Below are 8,398 nucleotides of genomic sequence, written 5' to 3' on the forward strand. Positions count from 1 at the left end.
GTGGCTGGTAATTCCTGCAAAGTCCCGGTTCTCATCTGGAGCCCAGGACTTCATCTCCCTGCACCCTTTGCTGGGGGGCAGGGAAAAGAGGAGCAGAGATCCCCCCTCGACCCAGAAACTGGACCCCCCACAACCTTACCTTGCAGGCCCCCACCTTTGCTTGTTGATCGGGGTGCCTGATCATTAACCCGAATACAAGGATGACCAATTCCCTAAAAGCCTCTGATGGCCCCGCTGGGACTCCTCCGAGTCCTGGTGCCGCCCCTCCTTCCCGGACTGGGGCTCAGGAGCCATCACCGCCCCTCCCCCCTGCTCTCCCCTCCCCCCTACTCCCCCTTCCCCCACTCCTCCTCCTCCCCTGCTCACTCCCTCCCCCTGCTCTCCCCTCCCCCCTGCTCACCCCTCCCCCACTCCTCCCCCTCCCCCTGCTCACCCCATTCCTCACTCCTCACCCTCTCCGCCTGCTCACCCCTACCCCTTCTCCCCCCCTCACCCTCCTCCACACTCCTCACCCCTTCCTCCACTCCTGCCCCCCTCCCCCCCGCCCACCCAGCTCCTCCGCAGGCCTGGTCACTGCCTTCCCTTCTGCTCCCCCTAACGGCAGGCTCGGTAAATCACCCAAGGGAGCCTGGGTGACAGCAGCTCAGGCTGCCCGGCTCCAATGCAGACAAAAGATGCTGAAAGGAGAGAAAGTCCAGTATTTACCACTCAGAGGAGGTCTAGCTTCTGATTTAAGCACAACAGACAGTCCGGTCTGAAACTGTGAGATATTTGTTCTTTGTTGTTTGATTACAGACACAAAAAATTAAACATCAAAAATTATGTCTATGTAAATCAGACTTTGTCATATAATCAAGACTTTTAGCTATTTTTCTGTTATCATAGGTAACAATACAATTGATGGGAAATAAACTTAAGCTAATCATCTTTATCTAAATTGCAATCTGAATGAAGTTGGTTCTGTAAAGCTGATATTGGTCACATTGCCCTTTTGAGTGGAATCAACTAGTTTGCTGAAAGAGAACCCTAGGGTTAGAATGCTAGGTTATGCCTGTATTTCCAAGGCTGACCATAGTCCTAAGAAGTGGGGTCAGAAATAGAGACACAAGTTTAGCAACCAAACATATGGTCACCAGAGGGGAATTGAAGAGGGGCATGGGATAAATTGCAATTGACATATACACACTATTATATATAAAATAGATGTGACCCATAGACTGTAGTCTGCCAGGATCTTCTGTCCATAGAAAGAATCCTCCTGTAACTTGGGAGACCCGGGGTTCGATCCCTGGGTCGGGAAGATCCCCTGGAGAGGGGAATGGCAACCCACTCTGCTTTTCTGGCCTGGGGAATTCCATGGACTATACCATCCATGGGGTCAAAAAGAGTCAGACAGGACTGAGCGATTTTCACTTTCATGTATATATATAATAGAAAACTAATAAGAACCTACTGTATTGCATAGGTTCCTCAGTACACTGTAATGACCTATATAGGAAAAGAATCTAAAAAAGTGTGGATTCTTGTCTAACTGATTCACTTTGCCACACAGCAGAAACTAACAAACTCTGTATATCAACTATAGTCCTAAAATATAACTAAAAAAAAAGAGGTGAGGTGAGCTGCATGATATGAAGAAGACTAGGAAGAGCCTTCTGCAGTTAAAAATGTTACCCAGTGTCATGTGGTCTGAAATGATGAGCTTAACCTTGAGCTAAAGTCAAAGGCTCCTATCAAGAGGCAGATGTCATTAGAATCAATTAGTCTTCAGCTCTTTTTCCCTTCCATTGTTAAATCTCTCAAAGCCTCACTCTGAGCCACTGGGAAGAGGTGGGAACGGCTCTGTAAGGAGCAGGGTCTATTTTCCTGCCGCCGCCGGGAAACTAAAGAACAGGATGAGATGCGGGGCCAGAGGGTGGGGGAGCAGCCTAGGAGGGGTAGGGGGAGGCTTGGAGCTTTCCCTCCAGCTGTCCTCAGGCACCTCTTTAAAATGTTTCTATTTCCTGAGTCTTTGTAAAAAATTTCTCTCTTCCATATGTCAGCAGTGTAGGTCAAGGGCTGAAAGAAAGACCTTTCTTCTTTCCTTTACCTGAGTGTTAATGCAGCTTCCCTGGTGGCTCAGACGGTAAAGAATCTGCCCTGCAATTCGAGAGACCCAGGTTCAATCCCTGGGTCGAGAAGATCTCCTGGAGAAAGGAATGGCTACCCACTCTAGTGTTCTTGCCTGGAGCATTCTTGATTCTGGCAGGCTACAGTCCATGGGGTGGCATAGAGTTGGACACAAATGAAGGAAACCTAGCCCGCATGCGTGTTAATGCATCAAATCTTACCAGTAGCATGGTGAGGAAGGCACTGTTAGAATATCCACTGCACAGATGAACGGAGGCAGAGGAAGGTGAAGCCACTTGCCTGGAGTAAGAGATAGGCTGGCACCTTAGCGCCTGTGCCAGAGGTGGCCCTCCAGTGGAGAAGGGCAGCGGAGCTGAGCTTTTGAAGCATCAGCTGATCTGATCTTTGCAGTAGATCGCTCATGACTTTTTAGGGCATGTTGATTGATTATCAGTCCATCCTGATGCTGGGGAAGATTGAAGGTAGGAGGAGAAGGGGGCGACAGAGGATGAGATGGTTGGACGGTATCACCAACTCGGTGGACATGAGTTTGAGCAAGCTCTGGGAGATGGTGATGGACAGGGAAGCCAGGTATGCTGCAGTCCATGGGGTCGCAGGGAGTCAGATATAACTTAGCGGCTGAACACCAGTTCTTCCTAAAAGGATAGGGTTTCACTGAGGCTTGATTGAGCACACAGAATTCTATCTTGTTCTTCAGGATTCTAGGCTGAGTTAGTTGGAATTGGGCGGCCTCAGTTCCTACCAGATTGCATGATAGAGATGAGACTGCTCCTTACTCCCCAATGGGCACCAGTTTTATCAATTACTGTTTGTAGAGCAAAGACAAGATTTCTCTAAGAAAGTTTTTCTTGGTGGTTTAAGTGTTTTAAAAATGACCAAAGTTTTCACAGCAGCAGGAGTCAGGGTACCTTGTGACCTTGGCTGTGCTTTCCACCACCCAGAATATTGTTCTGGTGGGGCAGAAGAAAGATGGAGGGAAAACCCACTCTGTGGCTGAAACCCACACTCACGTTGGACTGGGCTGGCCAAAAAGTTTGTCTTTTTCCAGAAGATGACATGGAAAAACACGGACAAGCTTTTCAGCCAACCCAGTACATACAGACAATCCATTGAATTAAAAGAGCAGTTAAAGAGAAATAAAACTCTTGTAGTAGCTTTTTATGCCTTTTTTTTTTTCCAACTATGATTTTATCTAGCATGTGAGCATAAGCCTGTGTGGTTAGAACTGTGACCGAAGGAAGGGGATCGAACTGCAGATCAACCAGTGAAAGCTGTAGTTTTAACTGCCAACATCTGCAACGACCAAATAAGACCCCTGTCGCCTCCACTATGCAGTGTTTTCTCCTGCATTTCTGAAAATGTGCTCAATTGTCACATAGTAAAAAGTAAATATTGGGCCAGTTCCCAGGGATGGTGGTACTCTGAAAAAATTGATTCCAATCCCTATGTCCTTTAAAAACAACTTGAGTAAACATATGAAATTAGATTCCATTCCTTTCACCTCTGATGACTGGTCCATCTCAAATCCCATCCATTGGGAATGGACGGGGAGATGGACAATATCCTTGGAAAGATTGTATGTCTAGACCAAGGGACACACCAGTTTTGTACTTTCACATAGGAAAAAAAAACCTTTTTGCTTAGAGAGCCAGATGGTAGACAGAATTGCTCTACTTAATTCTGGAAGCTGTTCATGAAAGACGGTGCACTGGATACGCTGACAGAGATGAATGCTTTGGGAAAGGTTGCCCCCCAAACCAGAAACTTGATTTGCAATCGAGGAGGGTTTGTCTGTTTCCTAAGCGACCTATCTTCCAGAATGACTTTCAGAAAGGTGCGAATTGAAAATTAAATCTGAAATCATGAGATAACTAACATCTTCCTGTTATAGTTACACGTTTGGGCGTATGATTAATTCCTGGTCATTTGGCAGGACTGTTACAACAAATCACAATCTGAAATAAACTTCTTAGATTCAATTTGTATGCTAAAATGTATTGGCTTCGCACACAAGGATTCGATTTTTGCCAGAGTTTTCTAACAGGGAATAAGGATTTGTGTTGCCAAGAGAAAATTAAGGGACCGAGGATAGCATTCTTCTGAACAATCCAGAATACTATTGTGCTTAAAACTCAGGCAATGTAGGATTTGCACTTTAGTATTTTAGTATTACGTGTTCACACACAGAAGTTCACCTATATAGCGTTTCTCTTTCCAGAAGTAATTAGGGGATTCAGTTAAAACCAATTATTTGTGATGTAAAAGAGGTCCCTGTGCTGAACCCCACACTGGGAGATGGTAAATCAATGGTTCCTTCCAGGGTACGTTCTGTTTGATTATGCTTATATTTCATAATATTTTACCCTTTTCATTTTGTGCTCATAGTTGCAGTGGTTTATGAAGTAACAGTCTCTAGATTTCATTCCAAGTGGAAAATTGGCATGAAAACTCTCAATCCAATTATTTCTGTACGCATTTTGAAACAAATCATTTTGGCCCCTTTGAAAATCTTACAGGAGGTGATAAAAATAGGAAATTTCAGGTTTCAGATGTTTTATTGCGTTCTCCTAGCATAATAACAGCTTCATTAAAGAGGTTCACAATACAATATGAACTTTGTGAGATGTCTAGAACACACTTGCTGGCTTTCTTTTCAAAGTTTTGTGTGCAAGAAAGTTGTTCTGTTTCACATGTTATATTTCATTTCATTTTGCTGGAGGTTTTGTGAGATATTGAATTTCTTCACCCAAATGCATGATTCTAAGAGTCTGGAAGGTGGGAGCAGAGCTCTCGAGGGTCAGGGCTCAGGACACTTCCCAGCTAAGATCACACACAAGACAGTGGGATGGGTTTCAGAGCTTGTTGAAATCTTATGAACTGAGAGCACTTCAGTTTATGGGGTGGGCTGGAAGCAGATGTCGGGGAGTTCTTCTCTGGAGCCCTGGCACGTGAGAGCTTCTGCTCAGTCGCTGTGCAAGAACATGATGGGGAAAGCGGAGATGCCCCCTCTCCTCTGAACTGGGGAGTCGATCATTTCACAGGCTGGACACATTTTAAGAGTGCTATGACAAACCTAGATGGAGTATTAAAAAGCAGAGACGTCGCTTTGCCAGTGAAGGTCTGTCAGGCCTAAGCTATGGTTTTTCCAGTAGTCAGGTACAGAAGTGAGAGTTGGACCATAAGAAGGCTGAGCACCGAAGAATTGATGCTTTTGAACTGTGGTGTTGGAGAAGACTCTTGAGAGTCCCTTGGACTGCAAGGAGATCCAACCAGTCCATCCTAAAGGAAATCAGTCCTGAATATTCATTGGAAGGACTGATGCTGAAGCTGAAGTTCCAATACTTTGGCCACCTGATGCGAAGAACTGACTCATTGGAAAAGACAGGACAGGACCTATAAAAGTCATCTAATGCAAGAGGACTTAGTGGTGGTCCAGTGATTAGGACTCTAGGCTTCTAGTGCAGGGGCTTGATTCCCAGTCAGGAGACTAAGATCCCACGTGTTCTGTGGTGCAACCAAAAGAAAAAAAAAAACAAAAGTAATTTAATGCGGAGGCTCTTCTGCTGCTCCATTGCCCTACCCAGAACCCCCGCCCCCCACTCCCAAACAATGCGTGAGTTTCTCCAATCATGGGAAACTGTGAGTCTCCAAAGGCAGCGCCTTCCGGCCGTGAGCGACCCTGGGGTTCCAGAGTTCTTCCTGCTATCAAACAGAAATCTGCCTTCCTGTAATTTCCACCCATTGTTCCCAGTTACATGCCTCCGACCCGAAAAGAAACAAGCCCTGTTTTTCACTGTGACAGCACTCCGCTCTCAGCGGGGAGGTGGAGAGGGTTTGTGGGCAGACAGAGTCCTGTCCTCTCTGACCCTCAGTCTCTTCTTCTGTGAAATGCTGATTATCAGACCTGACCTACAGAGTGGTTGGGAAGATTTGAGAAAATGTGTATAGGACATACAGTGGGGGGCTCAGTAACAGATTATCATTGTTGTTACTACTTAAGGTGCCTAAGGAACTTCCCCTGCAGGTCTAGTGGTTAAGACTTCACCTTCCAGCTCCAGGGATGTGGGTTTGATACTTGATGGGGAAGTGAAGATCCCACGTGCCTCACTGCCAAAAAAAAAAAAAACGTAAAACAGAAACAATATTGTAACAAATTCATTAAATGCTTTAATAGTGATCCACATAAAAAATGATCTTAAAAAAAAAGAGAGAAAAAGAAGGTGCCTAGTAATCTCCTCTAGAGTTTCTTTTCCTTTAGGCTAAGGGCCTCTGTGTTTCATTGGTTTTACAGATTTTGTGATTCTGGACCTCTCCACGTTCCCAGTTGTTCCCATCTTGCCCAGTGCATTTCCATCCTTTTTTAGACTCATGCTTGCGGGAGAGCCGTTGGGGAATGCTTCCTTGGAGCCGTGTCACTGGCCACTGACACTGCATCAATGTCCACAGAGCGTGCTCTGTTCTAGTCCTTTCCTCCAGAGACCAAATGTCCAGCAGACTCCCATTGAGGAAATGATAGGCATTCCATGGAATAAGAACAGAAAGAATCACGAGACGAAAATCCACTCTCTCTAATATCATACTGATGGTGGTATGCCCCTTACCTGAGGGTCCTGGTGCCAGATGCCTGCACGTGTCTTCTCTCGGTTACTCTTGGCACGCATCAGCCGAGTGATGTCACCGTCTCTGTTTCCCTACCAAGGACATGGAAATTTGAGGGATTTAAGTGAGGACAGAGTTCTAGAGTTGAACGTAGGTCCTCCTACTTCGAAGGAGGCCGTTTCTCTAGGTCCGTCTGGTGGGATGGGCATCATGGATCTCTTTCCATCCTCCCATCCTTATATTTCTACCCACCTCTTGCCGCCTACCCTACCTTCTCTGAAGGGTTGGCAAGGGACCCTGGCCATGGTGGGATGAAGGATGCTTCTTCTGCTCCATGCAGGGTCGGGTGGGATCGGGGGGTCTGAAGGTCTCTATCAATGATGGAGGTGAAGCCAGTCTCTTGAAAACTAAGGAGGCAAAGACTGTGTGAGTGACACGTGTGTCTGCTATGTGTGTGCTAAGTTGCTTCAGTTGTATCCGACTCTTTGTGACCCCATGGACTGCAGCCCGCCAGGCTCCTCTGTCCATGGGATTCTCCAGGCAAGAATACTGGAGTGGGTGGCCATGCCCTCCTCTAGGGGATCTTCCCAACCCAGGGATCAAACTCACATCTCTTACATCTCCTGCATCGGAGGCCAGTTTCTTGACGGTAATTAGTGCCACCAGGGAAGCAACTTCCAAGGTCAAACTGGTGATCCAACCCAATCAATTAGCACAAAAAACAGTGGGGTGGGGACTTCCCTGGTGGTCCAGTGGGGAAGACTCTGCGCTCTCAAGGCCGGGGGCCCAGGTTCGATCCCTCGTCTGGGGACTGGATCCTATGTGCCGCAACAAAGACCCGATGCAGCCAGATGAATAAATAAATTAACTAAAAAAACCCACAGTGGGGTAGACGTGGATTCCGGGCAGGGGGAAACCAAGGCGCTGGGCGCTCTGGACACTCACCTGCATAAGCCTTCCCAGGGGAACAGAAAACCCCCTGCAGGGAAACAGAAGGCTCCTTCCTCCCTGCGGTCTCCACCGCCAGCTTGTCCTTCCCAACCAGAGATAGAGGGGGAGAGGCGCAACGGCAGGCCATGTGCCGTCCGAGGGCACAGTGATCCCACCCGCCTGACCCCTAGTCCCCTTCTAGATCATCAGACCCACGGGTAGCCTAGAGCGCCCCCCACCCACCCCAAACTTCTGCTCCGCATCACCCCACTGTTCCCATCTGATCCCCTGGACTGTCTCCCCAGCAGAGTAGGCAGCTCCTCGACCCCAAAAGGGTATTTCATGAGACCGACAATTCCCATTCCTCGGCTAAGAGCATACCGTCATGATATGCTCACATGTTAATGTGAGGGCCCTTTTAACACGGCTCCAAAGGGACATTTCCAAATCATTTGAGAAATATTAAAATTTAGAAATGCAATGGAAACTCCGTCTAGGGGCACGTCTTTAATAATATCTAAAAAGCAAGCGGTTAGAAAAGGCAAGAAATATGCCTGCAAGCCAATGTTTCCTATAAAACAGGGACGCCTAAAGCCAGTCCTGAACCGCAGCCTGGGAAGGCCAGGATGGAGGTTGTCCAGCTCATAAGCACATTCCTCTCCTTCTCCTAATGTTGCTTTTCCAGGTCATAGGAAAACAAGCTTAATAATATATCTTGCCTATAGGTGTCAAGACTCGT

This window comes from Bos grunniens, chromosome 12, assembly GCF_055505025.1.
Source record: "Bos grunniens cultivar Pamir isolate PY7600 chromosome 12, Bosgru_T2T1.0, whole genome shotgun sequence".
Taxonomy (NCBI): Eukaryota; Metazoa; Chordata; class Mammalia; order Artiodactyla; family Bovidae; genus Bos; species Bos grunniens.